The following is a 23693-nucleotide window of genomic DNA, read 5'->3' as shown; positions in this document are numbered from 1 at the left end:
TCATGTGCTTATCTGCATAACATATAGTCTGCGAACATAAACTATATAAAATTTTTATTTAAGCATATAGCATATTTTTTGGTTTTATTTATTCATTTTTAGAAGAGAGAGGGTAGACAGAAAGACAGAGAGAGAGAGAGAGAGAGAGAGAGAGAGAGAAGAGGGGGATGAGCAGGAAGCATCAACTACCGTATATATATCTTGACTGGGCAAGACCAGGGTTTTGAACTGGCAACCTCAGCATTCCAGGTCGACACTTTATCCACTCTGCCACCACAGGTCAGGCAGAATATAGCATATTTTTACTGATTTTCAAGATAATTTTTGTATAATACTCTCTTTTAAAATACTCTTTACATTTATTAACATTCATTCATTACACTGTATCTCACAACTGTTCCTCTTTTAGAATCTTCAAAAATCATTCCTTCTCACCTCTGTCACTTAGGCTAGTCCTCTACAATGGAATGAAGCTTACCAACCCTTTAGTCTATATTTCAATGTAAATGATACTTTAGTGAAGCTTAGACTAAACTATGTTCTTCTATTTTATGCTTTTCTGTACTTCTTTAAATAATTATCACAATTTATAAGTATATATTTCTTTAAATCAACAAAGAAAATTCTGTCTCCCTAATGAGACTGTGAGTTCCCTTAAGCCAAGAACTCTGCCACCTGTTACAATACCAACATGTTCATAGATTCCAGTGAACAAAAAATGGAATCACTGAATGCCTGTTACTGAACATTTCAGTTGTTTCTATTTTGAATTGAATGCACTGATAAACATTGTAATGCATATAGCTGTTTTCCATCATAACATAATTAAAAACTTTAACTAAATTAATCTTAATGGACCAAAGATACATTCACTTTATTTTAACACTAGTACAATTTTGAATTTGTAGCTCAGGTTTCAAAACAGCCATGCCTTACAGCTTCTCAACAGCAATGACTTCAACAATCCTCACTTGTATTTTGGACGCAAGTTCTTCTAATAGGTTGATTGAAAAAAATTCTCCATAAGTTTAGCTAATTAAAGATTCTGCCTCCCTAAATTCCTGTCCCTTCTAATCTTAAGTGCCATTTTATCAGAAATAATCACTTAGTTTACTAAAAGTATTCCATCTCTTAGCAAACTATCATTTGAGTGTAGATTCTAGAATCTTGTTATGTTACACACTCAAATTGAAAGAAACCTAGAGATATCCCCTCAGAAAATCTCTTTACAGTTACACATCTTCAGACCTCTTTATGTCTTACAGATATGGTGACAATTGAGACCCAGATAAATTAAGGAACCTTGGGAAATCTGACTAAAAACTTCACCTTCATTCTCTAATTCTCTTTAGATGCCCCACAAATAACTTAGCTTTTACAAACTAATTTTCATTGAAATTGGCCTTCAGTGCTTAGTGCCCTTCAATATTTTTACTTCACATATATGTTTTCCTTTTTTTACAAAGCCTCTTAGTGAGTAGCATTTCTCTTATGGCACCTCCTAAACTATGTGGCAGATTTAACAATCTTAAAGGCAAAACCTTAAAGGCAAAGCACTTAGGTTTTACATTTACATGCTGAACCTCATAAACAAAGATTTTCTACAACAATCTTCTCTACTAGTGTTTTTCATGTGAAATTTCATTTGTAATAAGGATGATTATATAACTAGTGCTGACTTTTTCTCTGATCTCTTATGCATAAACAATAAAGTATTTACTTCCCAAAGGCCCCTCTTCCTAATACAATCTCAAAAAGGATAAGATTTCAACCTTTTATTTTGGGGGGAACACAAAATGTTCAGTCAGTAACAGAGAGGATCAATCCTGAAGGCAGGAACAGATTTTGCAAGGATATGAAATGAAAGATGAAGAGAATGTTTGAGCATCTGTTATAAGGCAAGCTGTTTTCATGTTTTAATGGGCCCAAATCACAAAGTTCTTTGCATAGTATAATAACAACCCCCATCTGCAATCTCACCTTAGCTTCCTAAGAAGAAAAAAAATGATAAATGTATAAAATATATTCTAATTTAAAACATAATATTATAGTTAACTCAGCTATTAAAATAAAAAACACAGGTTATCAAGCCAGAAACAAATTAAAATTAATTTTGTATTCTTATAAAGATATTCTTCAGTCTGCCTGTCAGGGTGAGCCCTTTTTAGGTTATGTGTTCTCATTTTGGCATAAAGAGATGCAAGACAAAATATTTTAATATCAAAAGTCTAGCTGAATAAATATTTTGGATAAATTGTATTACAATACTTTTCTCTGGGAATTTTTGTTTAATTTTAGGACCCTTTATAGTTACCTGGTGAGTTTCATGTTTTTGTTTTGTTTGTTTGTTTGTTTGTTTGTTTTTTTCCTCTGGAGATACTTGCTTTGTAGTTTGTTTGGTTCAGAGAGTCTAGAACCTAAATAAACATTATAAATCAAAACAGAGTATTCCAGCTTGGCAGGTCTTCTAGAGAGTTCTTGCTGGAAAGCCTAACAAAGCATAAATCAGTATGTCACTGTAGCCATGGGAACTGCCTGCCAGAGTCTCTTCATTCAATGTGTAAGTCAACAACTTTTAACTGTTTTTCCTCTGGAACACTGATGTTTCACAAGCAGGATCAAAATTTTGACTATTCAAAATCACTCTACCAACACTTTTGAAACATTTACTTTGTATAAGACACTCTCCTACTCTAGGAAGATAAAACAGTAAAACATAATCCTGCTCTCTAAGAAGTCACTCTGAGAGACTGAATAGGCAATTATGGGATGCAGTGAGAAATTCTGTCATAGAGATCTCTCTATGACAAGGTGTACTAGTGAGCTCCCTCAGGCAATAAAATGATTAAACTGAGGGCAAAGAAATATTAGTGGTAAAATCATATTTAATATAAGATGTTGATGGTATTTTTCTTGAATATTAATCCTGACAATTATAATATTACATAACATTTTATATATCGATATATTTGTTAAAATTGGTCCTAGTTCATAATGGCAATTAACTTTTGACAAATTTCAAGTATTTATAAAGAAATGCAGTATCCCAATGAAAACACCAGTAATTCTAGCTCCTTGCACCAAGTTCTATTCAAATATAGAATTACAAAATATTTTTCTAATTGACAGATTTCCATAAAATTTATGTGTAACCCAAATGGCATATGTTTTGTTTTGGAGTCATACCTTCCCCTTCTTCTAATGGAAACCAATGCCACCAACTAAATTATAATTTTTTTTCATTTTATTGAAAACATTTGTGGTAAAGGAGAAGCTCTTCTCTTGAGTATGAATCATTGCATCTCTCCTTTTCTATGACCTTGCATGCAGCAGAACATAACTTAACCTTACTCTTTCCTTTTCTATATAAAATATTTTTCTCTTCATCTTAAAATATAGAAGGCCAGAACATAGACTTTTTACTTATAAACCTTAGAAGGAGCTTAGAAAATATCTTCTCAATTGTTATCTGTCAGGATAACTTCTTTCTACATAATTATACAAAGATAAGGCTTAATTTATTTAAATTTTCTAAATAGTATATATAGGACTATATAACCCTATATAACTCTTATATTATTAGAAAAAAATAATAGCTAATACTTAATGAATATTTACTATGTGCCAGGCACCACTTCTAAATTGACATAAGTAATGTTTATCTAAGTGATAACTTATACAGTTGATCCCGGAACAACATGGGGTAAGAAATTCCAAGCCCTATGAAGTAAAAAAAAATCCACCGAAAAACCAAAATTGCCCCTCTAAACCACAGATTTCCAATAACACTTCAAAAATATGTAGTTTTATATAAGAAATGTCATTTAGTCCTCAATCATATGATCTACATATAATACATACATTTGTCCTCCACATTTATAATAAAGCCATCTTTTATTCCATCCACATTTAGTAAACCAGGGAACTGAAGCACAGAAGCTAAGCAGTTTGCCAAGGTCATTCAACTAGAGTGGTAGAACTGGGACTTTCATCAGAGGCTTGGGTTCCAAAGAAGAATGAATAGCTTTATCATAGTCTCAGCCAGTAACTGAATCCTCAGCTATGTTCTAATTTACTAGGGGCGATTAGCAGAAAATTACACAGATTCACAGGGCAAATGTTTAATATATAGCACTTCTGTGTAAGAAGAGGGGCTTCAGAGGGTGGCTCTGAATCCTTGTACATAGAAGTTAGAAGTTGGCTACATGAGCAGTCTGGTATCAGGGGTAGTCAACCTTTTTATACCTTCCGCCCACTTCTGTATCTCTGTTAGTAGTAAAATTTTCTAACCGCCCACCGGTTCCATAGTAATGGTGATTTATAAAGTAGGGAAGTAACTTTACTTTATAAAATTTATAAAGCAGAGTTACAGCAAGTTAAAGCATTTAATAATAATTACTTACCAGGTACTTTATGTCAGATTTTTTGCTAAGTTTAAATCTTTATAAAACAACTTACTATAGTTAAATCTATCTTTTTATTTATACTTTGGTTGCTCTGCTACCACCCACCATGAAAGCTGGAATGCCCACTAGTGGGTGGTAGGGACCAGGTTGACTACCACTGGGTTAGATAAATACCAGAAAAAATCCACAAGGTTTTCTATAACTTATAATATTTATCACTAGAAAAATATGTTATTTTCCTTGTCCTTGTGCCATTTAACTAATTTGTGATAGTTTCCAATGAAAGCAAAAATGCTTCCTTTAAATTATTTTCTCTCTTTCAAAATCTCTCCAACATAATTCTCCACAACTGAAAAAAAAGTCCATAAATATTAAAAAAGGAAAGAGAGATGAAGACAAAACCAAAGTTATGAGAAATGAAACTAGATATAAATATGGTTTTTGTTCAGCTCTTTTGTTTAGAACATCCCTCTAAAAAACATTTATGATTTAGTCAGTATTTAGAGGAATGTGGTTTTTGAAGGTGCTTATATTTCTGACTTTATCCTTTCAGAATGTTCACTTGTTAAAATTCACTATTTATAAGTTTTCCATTATAATATGGGCTGGAATAATAAAATGGGATAAAATTAACATTGAACAATTTTACCATCTAGACAAAGACTTGATAAAATATTCACTGATGACAAAGGGAAATATAATTGAATAAAATCAGATTTTATGAATTTTCCTGTATATTGTAATTATACACAGTTCTTTTAAAAACACAATGCTTAATATACACAGCTTTTTTCACTTTACAAGATGTATTCACATACATTTCTGACTTTGTTTTCCTCAGGAAAAACTTACAAAATGCTATTTGAGAACATGAAGAAGTAACAATAGATGGAGAACAATTCAGTGGGAACTACAAATATCACAAAGATGTACATTTTTTCTCAAATTTGTCTAAGTATTAAATGATTTTTCAGACAAATTTCCAACAAGGATTTTTATGGACCTACACAAACTGATCTTCAGATATATGTGGAAAAAGTTACAGATACTAAATTGCCAAAGCAGATTTGCATATGAAAGAGAAGCAAAATCCCACCAGTTTTATATAAAACTATTGTGATTTTTGAAGGTAATATTTTTGAGAGAATAAGTGAAAGAAGCAGACTGGTGAGCAAAAGCGAAGATCTGTTCATTTATACAAATGTGTTACAGAGCTGAGGTGGCATTACATATCAGTGAGACTGATTCAAAATTGATTGGGAATAATGATTATTTCTTAAAGAAAAACAAATATAGATTCTTATATCAAGCAAAGCATACCTTATAATTCACACAAAAAATCATCATGTTCAAAAGGTATTTGAAAAAAGTTTATCCTCATCAATAACCAAAAAAAATCAGAATAATGAAAATCATGGTCATATGAATCAGATTAGGAAAATTTGAGAAGTTATAATAGTTAGTTGGGCAAGGATATAGAGAAAATGAAAATACTTAAACACTGTCAGGAATATAAATGAACACAATCACTATAGAGAACAATTCAATATTATCTAATAAGATTGGAAGCCCATAAACCAAATAGGCCAACAACTCCAGATATAGTATACTATTGAAGAACACTTCCATGAGTAAAAAAGGATCTACTACATGATATTGTTGGGAACATTGTTATTAATAGTAAAAAATGGAATACAAATAAAATGCTCATCAGTTGTTTTTTTTTCACTTTGAAACGACATACATTGTTCATCCCATGTGCTGGCATTATTTTAAGAAATTTATAACTTATTTAAACTTTATAACAACTCCATGTTGTAGGTACTAATATAATTCTCATTATTTAGGTGAGGAAAGTGAAGAAGAGAGAGGTTAACTAACTTCCTAAGTTCCCACAGCAATAAATATTAGACATAGATTGAGACTCTAGTGACCTATGACTATCAGCAAAAGGAGGTGATACAGCTAATAAATATTCATTGCTTGACTTCTGGAAGAAATTTTTATAAAACTGATAAGGAGTTCTCTCTACACATTTCATTTTTCTTAATGGTGCAACAATAATTTCAAGCATTATTAATGTTACTAGTTTCTGCAATTATGTAATAATCATGATACCTCATTTCTAACTCTCCAAGAGAGAAGAGGAAAAAATCCACAGGAAAGATGATTAGAGAGATTAGACCAAATGGTCTTGATAAATTTTCTATTGTAATTTTAAACAAAGCCCTAGACACCATCTGACTAATTGCAGATATTTCTGGAAAGCTTGAAGGTCTCCAAGTAATTAGGCTGGGAAGTGGGAGAAAATCAGTCAGGAAGCTGATATCTCCCTGGACACTGCTACAAACTGGCAACAGGCCTGAAGGCCACGGTGTTGCCAGCAGCGTGAGCACCAGGCAGTCCATATTAGCGGCTAATTCAGACTCACAAGCAATGGTGTGTCGATCCAATTTGGAAAAGCTTTTTGGCCAACAAGAAGTATTTCAGAGCAAGGTTCGTAGAGAGAAGAAAGAGGAAACTTGAAATTAAATTTAAAACATCTTTGTTATAAGCTAAACAACAACAATTTTGTTTTTGTTTTGCGCTAATCAAAATGCTCTGTCATTCTTCATCAGCGACTGTTACAGCCTTTGCTAAGGAATAAAAAAGTGTACAAGAGTCTGGTAAATTCTTATTTGCTTCATTAAGTTGCTGAAAACAAAACAAAACCAAAGTTGATAAAGGCATCCTATGAAGATCTGGCTATCATGAGCATTCTCCTCTAGCAAAAGAAATGTGAGACAGTTAAAGAACATTAATAGAAAAGTTTTTAAATTTAAGAAAGAGGTAATGACAAATATCAATAGTAGCAGCAGACAGGATATATTTTAGCTTTAAGACCTAAAGTTCTTTCTGGCTAACAGTCTTTACTCTTTATTTAAAATACTGAATTTCTTTTTTGGTGAGAATATTGATATTGGCTTTTATAATAGCCACGGTAAAAATGTGGCTTTTATATTAAATAGTTTCAATACATGCTATTATAACTTATATTCTAGAATCTTTGTATATTTCAATATAGATGGATTAGTTTCCAGGAGCTGACATAACAAACTACCACAACCTCAGAAATTTATTTACTCATAGTTTTGGAGGCTAGAAGTTCAAAATCAAGTTTTGACAGGGCTATGCTCCCTTTGCAGGCTCTGGGGAAGAATTTTTGCCTACTTCTTCTTAGCTCCTGTTTGTTACCAGCAATCTCTGGGGTTCTGGGCTTATAGCTTTATCCCTCCGATCTCTGCCTTTGTCACACATGGCTGATTCCCTTCTGTGTGTGTCTGTATGTCTCCAAACTCTCTCTCATATAAGAACATTAGTCATTGTTGCCTGACCTGTGGTGGCGCAGTGGATAAAAGCGTCGACCTGGAATTCTGAGGTCGCCGGTTCAAAACCCTGGACTTGCCCAGTCAAGGCACATATGGGAGTTGAAGCTTCCTGCTCCTCCCTTCTTCTCTCTCTCTCTCTCTCTCCCCCCCTAAAATGAATAACTAAAAATAATAATAAAAAAAAAGAACATTAGTCATTGTATTTAGGACCCACCCTAATCTACTATGACCTCATTTTAACTTGTGATATCTACAAAAACCCTATTTTCAGATGAGGACTCATCTATAAGTACCAGGGGTTAGGACTTGAGTATATCTTTTTTAGGGGACTCAAGTCAATCAATACAATAATTTAAATGTCTGGATTTTCTGAACCAAGAAAGCAGAAACAAAGGAGGAAAATGGCTTTCAGAACAATAGCCACATATTCAACTAAAAACTGAACTATGAGTTTACAAGGAAGGAAATCTTTTCATATGTTTATGCAGAATAAGGATAGACATGCAAGCCAATAAATCCTGCATCCCACGTGAAAGAAAGGTAAAGAGGGCAAAATACATCCAGCTAAAGCAGCAAGGTTCTAACTAACAGGTCATAAAATATCAAACTTAGACTCTGAAAATAAGTTCAAGAGATGCCAGTGAGGAATAGGAAGGAGGTTTATTGTGCCCACTTCACACAAAAAAGAAACTGAAGAACAGAGAGGCTGTATAAACTATATAAACTTAATCAGCTAACAAGTGGAAAGATGGGATTTTAAATTCTGTCAGTCTGGCTCCAGAGTTCTTATGGTCTTCAAAATTATATTTCTTCTTAAAGAAATAGTTTAAAAAAATTTGTACTCCTGCTTACAATACAATATCAGCTGTTCCTTGTAAGCTAATATACACAAATGCCTTTGCCTAGACCTTCCTTGGATGTCTAACTCCCAAGGAAATTTCTTATGATATTCTCTAGTCGTTGAAGTTTAGTATTCTTGTTCTTGTATTTCTCAACTTCTTTGTATCAGAGACACTGTTGATGAATGTCTTTAGATCACAATGTAAATATCTGAGCAAAATTCTACTCCAGACAAGCCAGCTTACTTGCATTTACCCTGAAGTCCCATGATCCACAGACCGCTGTGACTTGACCAAGCTGTTCACTTATTTTATAAGAATTCATTGCCCTTTTGCTTTTGCAAATATTTTGCATACTTATTTAAAATTACTTCTCAAATTGTTGATTAGTCAACCATGAACACTTTGCAGTCAAGAACTATGTCTTTGTTTTCTTCAAAACCCTGGAACCTAATTCAGATATGGAATATGTAAGAGTTCAATAAATAATAAACAGCTAAATAAATGAAACTACCACTAAATAGTAAATTTAAAAAAAAGAATCATCAAAATCTACTCAACAGGAGGGTTAGAGTCATATTGAAAAAGGTCTTATTCAAGTAAAATATTTTTTAAAATAGAGGTTGTAAGTAGGCCTTCTTCAACCATGGAAAATTACACTTGAATGTCAGACAGTTGAGGATATTAAAAGGCACTCATTTTATTTGTAATTTCAGGTGCAACTCATAATACAACTGATAAAATAAGAGAGAGCACAATAAGGTACGAAACTAATATTCAGGACTTAAAAAAAAAGACTGTAATTTTTTTTTTTTCATCTTAGATGATGATTGTCACCCTGCAACCCAGAGATTGCAAGGCAAATGAAAAAAATCTTAAAATTTCCGGAGGATTTTTAAAAAGAGTTCTTGGTGCCTTATGAATCCCATTCTTCTCTCAGGATAGAGATGACTGCAGGAGGTACTTTACCCCTATGCCTAAATTAGAGAAAAAACACACTCAGGGGGATGGCTAGTTAACCTTATTACACTTCACTTACCCTTTGGAGGACTTTGAAAACTGATGACTAGCTCATTCTTTAGACATCTGAAAAGTGAGATACAGTTTGGCTAGCTGCCCATCCGAGGAAGGGGTGCAGAAGAGCTAGCTGTTGCAACTAGAAAGAGTCGGCACTTCCAGAGTGTACTAGGGCGGAGGATGGCCACACAAGAGTAAAAAGGGCATGAGGCTGACTAGAATGGTAACTGAAATTCAAAGGGTGAATTCCCCATTTCACTCAGAGAAAAAGCCAGATTATTTACAAGAATGTACCTAATCTAGGCTTTCTCTCCCAAAATCCTTCCCCTTATCTCTACCACCTTCTCTTAGTCCTCTCCCTTTGTTCACTCCCCTCCACCTCGCCGTGGATGCTTCTTCCTTCCTCTTCTGCTTTAATGCGTTTCTATAAGCTGTTCTGCCAGCCATTCACAGGACATGCTGCCTGACTTCCTTTAGGTCTATGTTAAAATTGCAGTGTATCAGTCAGTTTTAGCCAACCACAAATTTCTGTAATTTAAAGCAACCATAGTTTGTTATGAATCATGATTATGTGGGTTGGCTAGTCTAATCTTCTTCTCTGAGCCAGCTCAGCTCGAGCTGGGTGGTCTTTAATAACCTCAGTTGAATGGCTTTCAGCCTCAGCTGGGACCTTAGCTAAAATGGTTTGGGAAACTGAAAGCTCTATGTCCACTTGGGTCCTCATCCTCCAGCAGGCAAAACAAGTTTGTTTGTTTTTTACTTGGTGGTAAAGGGTTGCTTAGCAGCAACAGGAAGCAAATCCCAGTACCCATGCATTTTGAAGCCTTTGCTTTGATCATAATTTTTAATGTCTGTTAGCCAAAGCAGATTGCATGGCCAAACCTAGATTCAAGAGATGCAGAAAGAGATTCTATTTTTTGAGCAGCAAGATCACACTGCCTATTACTGAGTATACAGGAATGGGCAGAGTTAGAACATACTTTGTCAATTAAATTTAAAATTGCAATTTAGCCCCATCCAAACAATTCTGATCCCTCATAACCTGCCCTGCTTTTTCTTGTTTCCATAGTATATGCCACATTTCAACATATTATGTTATTTACTTATTATGCCTATTATTTACTCTTTTGCCTCCTCCTTTAAATTATATGTTCCCAAGGGAGAAAATTTTTTGTTTGTTCACTAAATAACCCACTTAGAAAAGTTTCTTACTTAGAAAAGTAGGGACTCAATAAATGTTATTTGAATGAATAAGTGGAAGACCCACCAACAGTCTGAGGGCAATTAGATCTCATATCACCAGAGAAAGTACCTCATTTACCTCAAAAGATATGAAGATAGAAAATCCCCAGCAATGAGGAGGTGTTAGGTTGGAGTGATTTCTGAAGGCCCCCTTAAACTATCCTGAGATAAGGTTCCATTTTAAAACAAACAGAACAGAACAACAACAATAATTTGAGAGTCCGGCACAAATCCATGACAGCATTACTCAAATGTTAACTTCCCTGCCTCTTTAGTATTAGAAACATAAATCAGTGGAAAAGAGCCGAGGTCAATTATTTCCTTCCCCACCCCACTAGGCAATGGCTAACCTGCAACAAAACTGAGCTCCAAATGTAACCGGAAAACAAAGCCAGATTCAGGATCACTCGCCACCCTTAAAGCCAATAGAGATGAGGACTGAGTAAGTATAATGGGTGTTGTCAAATTGGAGCACCTTGAGAAGGCAGGTGACTCCTGTTCAAAAGAACTGCTTTGACAGTCTCCTGGTGCTGGTGGTTTTTATAGGGTTCAGGAGCAAATGGAATAAAAAGGGAAAAGTCTGTGCAGTTGGTCACATAACAGTATGCAAGATGTAGGGGCTCAGCTACAGAAACATCTCCCCTGCAAGTTCATTTGATGTAACACAGGCCCAATCAGCACGGTCCTATCTGCTGTCCTTGGTAAATCTTCGAGGCAGCAGGGGCAGGTGTCTCTTAGGCCCAGCTGGGACCTGGTGCCTCTAAGACCATGTGCCTCTGGGAATTATCTGTGAAAATACTCTGTTTCTTAGGATACAAAGTAAAGATTAAATTTTTTTTTTTAGATTTTATTTATTCATTTTTATAGAGTGAGGAGAAAGAGAAAGTGAAAGGGGGAGGACTGAGAAGCATCAACTCTCATATGTGCCTTGACCAGGCAAGTCCAGGGTTTAGAACCAGTGACCTCCGTGTTCCAGGTCAATACTTAATTGTCTGTGCCACCACAGGTTAGGACAAAAGTAGAGATTTAAGATCGATGAACTATATTTCTAATTTATTTATAGGTTTTAACTTTTCACAGTAAATCCTGTGGGTAGACTTTTATGAACAACTATTGTGATTTGAACTTCCCTAATTGTCAGTTCCCTTCCCAATGTAAGCTTTCCCTGACATTCCAGCAAAGGTAAGTGTTTTGCTACATTTCAAAGTAAAGGTCAGGGAGCCATAAAGAGAGAAAATAGCAAGCAAATTCACTATTTTCTAACCCTTACCTATCTCCTATTCATTACAAATGAAAAGCTATTATTACTGAAGCCAAATTCTTAACTTTTGGGCTCCCTTATCAAAAAGAGGAAAGTAAGTAGAACGCAAATGAAATATAAAGTTTCACTTACCACATGAAAGGAAAACTATAAATTGCTGACCAGAGATCTTTGATTCTCTGAAAGAGATCCAAAAGGTCATGAAGCTTCACTTAAATTTCATCCAAGAGAAAGGACAATACAAGCCCTGTTGAAAACTAAAAGAACAGTGTAGGCATCTTTATGGTCAATTAATATTTGACAAAGGAAGCAAGAGTATACAATGGAGTAAAGATAGTCTCTTTAATAAATGATGTTGGGTAAATTGGACGAGTATATGCAAATAAGTAAAACTTAACTGGTGTGGTGACAAAACCTCAATTCTTATCTTGCATGAGAGAAGGAATTCAGTCAAGAGACAAAGTATAGCAAGCAAAGCAAGGGTTTATTGGCTGTGCAGAAATACAATCAGGAAGGCCTGAGAAGGCCAGTCAGTTGCACAAATGAGTACCTTGATTAATTACAGAATTTAGGTATTTATGGGCTTTACTTCCTGGACATTCCTATTCCTGTTTTTATTTTTTTAATTTTTTTACAGAGACAGAGAGAGAGTCAGAGAGAGGGATAGATAGGGACAGAAAGACAGGAACGGAGAGAGATGAGAAGCATCAACCATCAGTTTTTCATTACGACACCTTGGTTGTTCATTGATTGCTTTCTCATATGTGCCTTGACCGTGGCCCTTCAGCAGACGGAGTAACCCTTTGCTCGAGTCAGCGACTTTGGGTCCAAACCAATGAGCTTTGCTCAAACCAGATGAGCCTGTGCTTAAGCTGGTGACCTTGGGGTCTCAAACCTGAGTCCTCCGCATCCCAGTCCAACGCTCTATCCACCGCCCTGTTTTTATTTTTATTTTTTGTTTTTTTTTTCTCTTTTTTTCCAGCTTCTTCTCATTTATCTATCATCGTTATATTGGTACATGGCTGACACAAATCAGGGAACTTGAGACCACCAGTCTGGGTGTGGTGAGGTCAATTTGAGCTTAAAGATTTACCTAGACCCTGCATACCAGGAATGCATGGAGATAATTTATTGTTCCCCCTTCTTTGCCTGTCCTGGCTCATATCTAACTAGCTACCTAACCTAAAAAAAAAACACCAGCTTACACCATACACAAAATAAACTCAAAATGAATAAAAGACTTAAATGTAAGTCACAAAACCATAAAAATTCTGGAAGGAAACATGGGCAGTAAAATTTCAGACATTTCTCGTAACAGTATTTTTGAAAATATATTTCCTTGGGCAAGCAAAATAAAGGAAAAAATAAACAAATGGGGCTGCATCAAACTTAAAAGCTTTTGCACAGCAAAAGAAACCATCAACAAAACGAAAAGACAACCCCCTGCATGGGAGAGCATATTCATCGATATTTCTGATAGGAGGTTAATAGCCAAAGTCTATAAAGAACTTATAAAACTGAACACTAGGAAGACAAACAATAAAATTAAGAAATTAACAAAGGATCTGAATAAACTCTTTTTCTTATGGCCGATATCATAAGAAAAAATGCTTAATGTCTTTCATCATCAGAGAGATACGGATTAAAACAACAATGAGCTATCACCTCACACCTGCCAGAATGACTACCATTAAGAAATTAACAAATAGCAAGTGCTAGTGAGGGTGTGGAGAAAAAGGAACCCTCCTGCACTGCTTGTGGGAATGCAGGCTTGTGTAGCCACTGTGGAAAACCTTACTGAGTTTCCTCAAAAACTTAAAAGTAGATCTGCCTTTAGACCTAGCTATCCCACTTACAGGAATATACCTTAAGAATCCCAAAACATTAATTCAAAGAAAGTTATGCTTCTCCATGTTCATTGCAACATTATTCACAATAACCAAGATCTGGAACAACCCAAATGTCCATCAGTGGATAAGTGGATAAAAAAGCTGGAGTACATATACACAATGGAATACTATGCAACTTTAAAAAAGAAAGGAATCTTACCTTTTGCAACAGCATAGATGGGCCTGGAGTATATTATGCTAAGTAAAGTAAGCCAGGCAGAGAAAAACAAGTACCATATGATCTCACTACATGTGGAATCTAATAAACAGAAAAAAACTGAGGAACAAAGTAGAAACAGAGGCATGAACACAGAGAACTGATGGACAGCTCTCAGACAGATGTGAGAATTGGGGACTGGATCAAAGAAGGTGAAGAAGTTAGCCAAGCAAACATATACACATAACAAATAGATACAGACAACAGAGTGGCACTAGCCAGAGGGAAAGGCGTGGGTGGGAGCTAGAAATAGGAGGAGGAGGGCAAAATGGGAGAAAATGGGGTGGAAAGAGACTTTGTTTGGGGCAGGAGGGTATGATGAGGGTGTAGAAGGGGTTATGTTGAGTTGTGCACTTGAAAATGTATAGTTTGGTGAACCATGAAAACCCAATATTTAAAAAAATAATTAAAGAAAAGTGTGGGCTGGTGGGGTAGGAGAGCTAGCTGGAGGAAGAAAGAAAGTGGTCTATGATACATGCCACAAGACACACTTGTCAAACAATGGCTGTTTTGCTCTTTCAATAATGAGAGGTGCAGCTGCAAAAAAACCCCCAAAAAACAACAACAACAACAAAAAAAATACCAGATTCATTCTATTTTATAGGAAGAGCTTTTACAGGAAGGAATGGAGAAAAAGAATGCTTATCAAAAATATGAAAGAGAGCTAACATTTGTTGAATATATGCAAGGAATAAAGACAGTGCAGGAATTTATAAAATCTTTCCCAAATGCTATAAGCTAAGTATTATAATTTTATATATGAGGAATCTGAAGCACAAAAACTTAATGCCTAGTTCATTTATGAAGTGGCAGAGCTTGGCTTGAAACTGCATTCTGGCTGACCCTAAACTCCATGTTCCTCTATTATAAGCCACTACCTTCCACACTGAAGCAGTCAGATATAAATCCTCTACTCAATTAGTTTATAATCTTGCGATAGTGTAAGACTCGGGAGAATGTCCATAAATTACCATCATATAAGATCCTAAGTGCTTTAAGAGAGGCACTGGGAAGGCAGAAGAGAAAGAAATTGCTTTCAGCTGAGGATCAGGGGAAAATTCCCAGAGGAAATGAAATTTTAATTTCACTTCATAATTATGATAGAATCAAAGCTCTGGTTGGTCTTCTCTCCTATCCTTTCTTTGAGAATTATATGAGTCAGATTTACCTTTTGTTCAAGTGTTTAAATCAGTAACTAAACTCTTTCTTTTCTATTTTATTTATTTATTTATTTTTATTCAGTGAGAGGAGGTGAGGTAAATACAAACTCCCATATGCATTCCAACTGGGATCCATTTGGCAAGCTGACTAAGGGGCAATCGATGCTCTACCCATCTGGGGCATTTCTTCATTGCTCAACAACCAAGCTCTTTTTACAGCCTGAGGCAGAGGCCATTGAGCCATCCTCAGTGCCTAGGGCCAACTTGCTCCAATTTAGACAGGGCTACAGGAGGGTAAGACAGAGAGAAAAGCAAGAAGGGAGAGAGGTGGAGAAGCAGATGTGCTTTTTTCTCGTTAGCCCTGACCAGGATTCGAACCCAGAACATCTACACACCATGCTGATACTTGACCACTGAGCCAACTGGCCAGGGACTAAACTCTCCCTTCATAAATTTATTCTCCTTTCTTTTACACACACATACACACAAAACTAAGTGAAGAAAAGACAGAGGATACACTTCTCACACCCAATTTTTTTGTATATATCATTTCCACTCTTAAAGCAGTTTGGTCTCCCATTCATTATTGAAAAGATCTAAAAATGACTATTAGTACAGAAATCATTATAAATTTTATTAATTAATGTTTATATATGCTTTGAAAAATATAATTATTATTTCTAGCATTTTTCTTATTCTAAATTTCTAAGTTGGCAATATCAATTATATCCTTTCAAGCTGGAGGAAAGAACAAACATATAATAAACATCACTTTACATATTATAAACTATGATATTCAAGTCCAAATGTCAAAAAGCATATAGTTAACATTAAAATTAAAGTGACTGAAAATTATTGAGTAAAATGGGCACTTTATTTGGCCTAAAATACATATTTAAAAGATATAAATGACAATAATTATTTTTATAATTATATTCTCTAAGATTATAAATTAATATAAAAATAGTTGCAAATTTATGTTTTATCATATATGTCTGTTTGTAACTTGCATAGCTGTAATTTTTTTTATCAATTGATCTTAGAGACACAGAGAGAGGTAGAAAGAGAGAGAGGGAGTGGGGGGAAGCATTCACTTTGTTGTTCCACTTAGTTGTGCATTTATCAGTCACATCCCGTAGGTGCCCTGACAGGGGATGGAACCTGCAACCTTGGCGTTTTGGGATAATGCTCCAACCGACTGAGCTAACCAGGCAGGTCTGTAACTTGTATAGCTTTTAATTAACCAAGAGTTTCAGAGCTCACTATGAAATAATAGACAAAATCTGTTCTATGATAAATTGATCAAACATAGAAACCAAAATCTGTTTAGCCCTACCTAATTCTCCTCAAGAAACTAATGCATCTGTTTTAAATTGAGCCCAACTAAGCAATGAGAATCAAGTGAATCCAACACTTTAGCACTTTAGCGTTGCCTCAGATGTGATTTATGACTCACATAAGATTCACCTCTTTAATCAGATTAGTAATGAAATAGAAGAAAATAAAAAAAAAACATTTCCTTTGTATATATTATTTCATTAAAATATTACATGATAGTTCTGGAAACAGAACACACAGTCTGTTCCCAGAGCCAGGAAATTAACCCTTTTACTATGGTCTAATATTCATTGATAGCTATATTTTTGTACTGATATATATATCAGGCCTGTAATGAAATATGTGTGTGTGTGTGTGTATTATTTACACAGTATTGCAAGATTTTGGCATTGTTATTTTACCACGTGTAGCACAACTTGAAGATGTTCAGAAAATGAAAGAGGAGTTTGAACCAAAAGTGGTGTTTCAGCCCGGATCTTTTTGAATGCCAATCCCAATACATAGTAATAAACCCTTCCAATGGTTCAAGTACAGCCTTAATCCATTTAGTGCTGAAACCAGTACCCCACCCTTTAGTTGCCTCTTTCTTGTTCTTTTGTGGATCTGCAATCAGAAATGTAAGACTGAGAAGCATTGTGCTGCTCAGAGTCCACAAAAGCATATCGCCCCACTACAGCCATAGGGCTCCAACTTAAGCAAAGGCTGACCTTTCAGGCTTGTCAATATCCCATTCACAGCTCATGATAACTTCCACTCTGCTGCCATTTCTAGAGATCCAACCATTACCTCATAAGGGAGCCACAAAGAACCCTGACCTGGTTGCATATGCTGCAATTGACAGTCCAATAAAGTCACTGCCCTGCTTGTGTGCTGATTTCGGGCTTTGAACTTTGCTGCTCAGTGGCTCTTGGTGTCACTCTGCTTAACTTAACTCATCCAGACACCTGGTGTTGGAGCATTTCTAGGAGACCCCTTCTACATCCCCATATTTTCCCTGTATGGGCTTTTGTACACATTTATCTGCAATTCAGGCCTGTAATGAAATTGCTGGGCCATAAGTATATAAATATATACAATTTGACTAATAGCTACCAGGATGCTTGCCAGAATAGCTGAATCATTTCTGCCAGAAATGCACGAAAATTCTCACTGGCTATTTTTATTCTTAGGGTGGTTGCCCTCACTTAAAATCTATACTCAAGAGTTTTATTCCATTTTCCTTTTCAGTTTCCTAAATATAGAAAAATTTATATCTTGCAGATTTTGTATTGTTTTGGGCTTCTCTCCCCATCTCCTATTTCCAACACAATGTTGATGTGATTTCTAATTTATTTTCCTCAATCTGCTCTTTTGAAAATAATAATAATATCCTCCAGTTTTTGGGTCATGACTTCATGCATCTTTGGTAGCACCCCGTGCTTTTGTGTATCTTCTTATTTCAGTACATTCTCCAAGAGCTTTTCAAAGTGAGTTTCCATATGGTAAATATTTTGAGGCCTGATGAGATATAATGCTTTTGGTTCTACCATGTAACTATGGTATAAAAAAGGCTGATATCGATCTAAATAATTTTCCTTCTGAGATAATATGCTTCTTCTTTTGGAAAGCATTTTTCATTTGTCTTTGATGTTCTAGAATTTAATTGCAATATATCTGGTAATAATAACAAATATTAAATAATGATTATTTATAGGCACCATTCTCAGAGCTTTTCATATAATAACCTATTTACTTCTCATATTAATTTTTTAAAATAGAAAGATAAACATTTTACTATCCCTATTATATTGCTGAATAAACTGTGTTTACATTATGAGCTATTTTAAATAAGAGTTCTGTCATGATTTGTTAACACTTGGATAATAATATTCTTTATTTCTTCAAATATGCATGTCTTCCCTTTGTTGCCAATCACCAGCACCCCCACTTCTCTTCTGAGAAGGTTATTAACTGTCTATTAGCACTTTTATTTCTATTCTCCGGACCTCTTCATTTATTGTTGTATTTTCTCTTTTTTCTGTTACCGTCTAAGAGTGTTCAATCTGATCTTCTAGCAAACAAATCTTTTTGTTCTGATGAATTCTTCAGATTATTTATTTCTTCTGTTCTTTATTTCAATCATTATTTTTTTTCATATTTACTATTTCCATTTGATTTTTATGGCTTCTGTGTATTACTAACATTTTTTTTATCTTTAAGTATTTCAATTAAAACTTATTTTAAATTCTTCACTCATTTGTTTTAAGAAACCTGCTGCATATGATATTAGTTTGCCACCTTTCTTTTAAATTTTGTTCTCCCTAATATTGAGATTTTTTTTCCTATAAGCTCATAATATGTTTTATAATATGAATTAAGGAAGGGTCTAAGATGTGTTCCTCTTGATGAATTTTTATATATATATATATATATATATATATATATATATATATATATATATATATATATATATATATAAAAAGGTGAGCCTAAGTGGGAGTTTTAAATTACCAAAGAACCTCTCTCAGTCCCTGTCCGCTGTCACTCCACTAAACAAGTCTTCTGAATGATTTTTCAAGATGACACAGATCCCTTAAAACAAAATCCACTAGCTGTAACATTTAAAGGGAATGAAGGCAGGGAAGTGAGATCCCTGGCAGCTGACATCTGTTCCATTAGCATCAGTGGAAATTTTGCAGACCCTAATATTACACCCTGGTCACTGCGAGGTCCAGGCTGTTGCCACAGATTTCTGTGCAGATGATGAAGCAAAAACAGTCCAAAGTAGCGTACAGAAAGCAAACTCAAGGGAACTGAAAACCTCTCTCCTCAGCTTTCCTCCCACAGCTGCAGTTTAATCAGGCTGCCCACCACCCTCTGCTGCCTCCCACAGTTTTTCCAGCATTTCCAGATCCAGGCTTCCTCTGTTTCTTCAGGTAGATTTAGGAGAGAAAGCTGCAGACTGTGCTAGTTCACTCTCTTCTCAGGAACCAAATGCTGCCCTTCTGATTTTTCTTTTTTTTATTTGAAAATGAAATAAAATTCAGTCAAGCTCACCTAGACTTAGAAAGATGGCTGATCAGGCTATTTACAAACAGCAAAGAACCGGCTCCTTCTTTTTGTATGTTTCACTTTCCAACTTCCTGACCCTCTAATTAGCCTGCATCACCTTTCCAGCCACCAGAGGGTATGTTTCCATGACATTCTTCTTCTGGTTACAGAAACTTCTGGAGCCTTATATACTAATATATACATAAAGTCCTTAAGTTGTTCTAGATAAGTGGGTGACATTACCGTCAGGAACTTAGACCCACAGCTTCTCATTTTTCAAGTTATTTTAGGAACTACCTTGGATCCTACATTTTTAACTGGTCCTTTGATTGTAAGGTTCCATAGTTCACTCAGCACACTAAACAATGTCTGGCTATCTCAAAATGAAAATATAAAGGCCCTCACAAAAGTATTAGGTTGCTTCTGATGGGCACCAAAAGAAATTCTAACATTTTACATTTGTTTTGGGAAAATACAAAAGTCTTAACCACAATCTTGACTATTGTAAGAGTAAGTTCAGGGTAATCTAATTTCAGAATTTCTTCCTTCAAAACATTCTTATTGTTAATGAATTACTCAGGTATTGCACCTTCTGTGCCTTTTCATTTGGAGCAGACTCTGTGATTATGGACCAACTAATTAACTTGTCTGATATGGAACAGATGATGCAATTTTCATTTTAATATTTTTTTCTCTTCCATACTCCATACGAACAGGGCTGCTGCTTATAACTGCTATGACTGCTGTTGAGCAAAGGCTTATTCTAAGAACTTGCTTTAAGCTCATTTGTATACCTACCATGACACTCCCTTAACAATAGAGAAGACTTTAAAAAGCCACCTAAAGTAAGTTAACTGTTGATTTTCATATATTCTTATTTAAAAAAGGCAAGATTTTTCTTCAGCATTTTCCGAGCTTCCTTCCAGCCTTTAATATTTTAATCAAGTGTCACTGTTACTTAATAAAGCAAACCATAGCACGGAAAAGAGACACTCCCTATGCTTTCTCACTGAAGCTGTGCATGGCAAAACCACAGGAGAAAACCAAGATTGCAGAAAATTTCAGCTTCTGTAAGGAGAACTGATGGGGGTGGGGGGTGTGTTCTTATTCTGCTATTTTAGTTAGAAGCTTATTTCACTTTTGCAAAAGAACAACTCCTGTTGTTTTATCGATCAGATATTACTCTTTGTCAAAGTACAGAACCAAATTAAAACAAAAACTAATTAGTGACACAGTTTAAAAAAGAAACAAAAAACCAATAACATTTGAACATTTTGCAGAGAAAGAGAAAGAAAAGTCCAGAAGCATGCTGCTCATTGATCCAAAAGAAATCTGTCCAACCCAGATATGCTTAGACACATATACTTCATCTAAAAAAAATGGCAATTACATTAATATTGATAAAAATAATAAATTGCCTTCCAAAGAGGAAAGCATAGACTGCAAAAAGACATCTGTGATGTATAGCTCAAGAAATCAAAATTTAGATCCAGGACACAAGGCATGTTGGTTGATTTATAAAATGTCTTACTGCCTTGGGTTCGAGTGCCAGTAAGTATTTTAGATCATCAATACCATCATTCTTAATATATGCTTTTTAGAACATTTAAATAGCTGATGCAGTATTTCATTTATGACCATCCTGAGTAGGGTTGTTTTATGCAGTCTATAGATTTGAAGAAGGGAAGAAGTCTGGTCAGGTGGTTAAATGCATATTGGAAATCAGCAGTATTTCTGACGCTGCCTATACCTGTAGTGTGACCTTGAAAAGACTGCCATGAAATCTGAGGACCCAGAATAGACCTTAGAAATGTCTAATCTAGGCCCTCCAGTGCCATGTTCTCTCCATGGAGTTCTATGATTTTGTACATATTGTCTATATTACACTGGGAATATTACAATAATAGCAATATTAATAAGTCTAACAAAACATCAAGCACTGTTGTAAATGTTTTACATGAATTAGTAAATTTCAGCCTCAAAGTAGGCCACAATAAAATGTACAATTTCTGGCCTCATGCTCAAGATGAAAAGATTAATTTTAAATATTTTAAGTTCTCTATCTAAATTGACACTGTAACACCAGAGCCTGCACTTTAACATTGAGTTTAATGTTTTAACCTACATTAGTATCATATCAAACAGTTTCTAAAAATTAACCCTGTTGAGGGCACAGATGTTGTTATTTACATTTGAAATACTCAATAGCACTTAACACACTGTTTACTAGGCATACAGAAATGCTGGTTAATAAGTTCATTTTATAGAAGGTGAATGCTCTAGATCAGTGGTCCCCAGCCTTTTTTGGGCCATGAACTGGTTTAATGTCAGAAAATATTTTCACGGACCAGCCTTTAGGGTGGGACAGATAAATGTATCACGTGACCGAGACGAGCATCAAGAGTGAGTCTTAGACGGATGTAACCGAGGGAATCTGGTCATTTTTTAAAAATAAAACATCATTCAGACTTAAATATAAATAAAACAGAAATAATGTAAGTTATTTATTCTTTCTCTGCAGATCGATACCAAATGACCCACGGACCGGACCGGTCCCGGTCTGCCACCCAGGGGTTGCGGACCACTGCTCTAGATATTCTCAATATCAGCCAATCATTCTATCATTTTCCACTCCACTCCGGGTCTCCGGGAGGCTGATCTCTACAGACTTTCACCCAGGTGCCTTCGCCTTCTGGCTGCGCATTGGGTCTGGCCAATGAAGAGGGCCATCGGAGTTTGAAAGGTAAGAGAAGGAAGAGATCTGAGCTATTTTTCTGGCTCCATCAATTCGGCTCAGGGTGGTGACAGTGGCTGCTGTGTTGCTTAAAGAACAGTCACAGCATCTGTCAGGCAGCCATAACTACAGCTACAGCTCTTTTGGGGTCCTATTAACTACTCCCTCCCTTAGCCTTTCAGTTCTGGTGGTGATGATCCAGCCCTTGTTAACTCTGAGTTGACACTTAGTTTTTTGGTTTCCCTTAACCTTAAGACTGTCTAATGAGTACCTTTGTTAAATTCCCTTTAATAACTCTTGCAAGCCATCTCTTTTCTGCCAGGAAACTGACTGATAAATGACAATAAAGCTTGAAAACAATAAGCAGTTTGCCAGTGATCACCATTTATATCTCTGCTAGCAGAAAATAATAGTCAGCATCAGTGAGTGCTTACTATATCTCAGGCACTATGCAAATAGCTACCTGATGCCCTTCCCAGTTGGCTCAGTGGTAGAGTGTCAACCCAGTGTGTGGGAGTCCCAGGTTTGATTTTCAGTCAAGGCACACAAGAAAAGCAATCATCTGCTTCTCCACCTCTCCCCTACTCCCTTCTTTCTTTTTCTCTCTCTCTCTGTACCTCTCTTTCTACCCCTCCCACAGCCATGGCTCTATTGATTGGAGCATGTTGACCCCAAGTGCTGAGGATGGTTCCTTGGAACCTCTGCCTCAGGCACTTAAAATAACTCAGTTGTGAGCATGGGCCACAGATGGGCAGAGCATCGCCCCAGACAGGGTCACCAGGTGGATCCTGGTTGGGTGCATACAGGAGTCTGTCTATCTCATGTCCTCTCACTTAAAACATAAAATAACTACCTGGTAATAGAGTTTAATATGCTCTTTAGGAAATGCATTCTATTCTATGTTCATATTTTGACTGTTCTCATTACAATTGGTGTGAATGTTGGCAAGTTATTTAATACGCCTCGACTGCTCATCTGCTGAAGAGGGATGATAACACCTACTTCATAACTCTGTTAGCAGGTCCCTGTCATGTGGTAGGTACTCTTCAATTCCTGTTAGAATCTGGTGCTCTGAACTTGGAGTCACTGCCATTTTTTGATGAAATTGGGCCTTATAGAAACAAATAAACAAGCAAATAAAACAGCATTGTTCAATCTACTCAATTTAATTTAGACTTTACAACACTAGACT

The sequence above is a fragment of the Saccopteryx leptura genome, chromosome 8, assembly GCF_036850995.1.
Source record: "Saccopteryx leptura isolate mSacLep1 chromosome 8, mSacLep1_pri_phased_curated, whole genome shotgun sequence".
In the NCBI taxonomy this organism is placed as follows: Eukaryota; Metazoa; Chordata; class Mammalia; order Chiroptera; family Emballonuridae; genus Saccopteryx; species Saccopteryx leptura.
The sequence above is the reverse complement of the archived record's forward strand: the minus strand, read 5'-3'. Positions refer to the sequence as shown.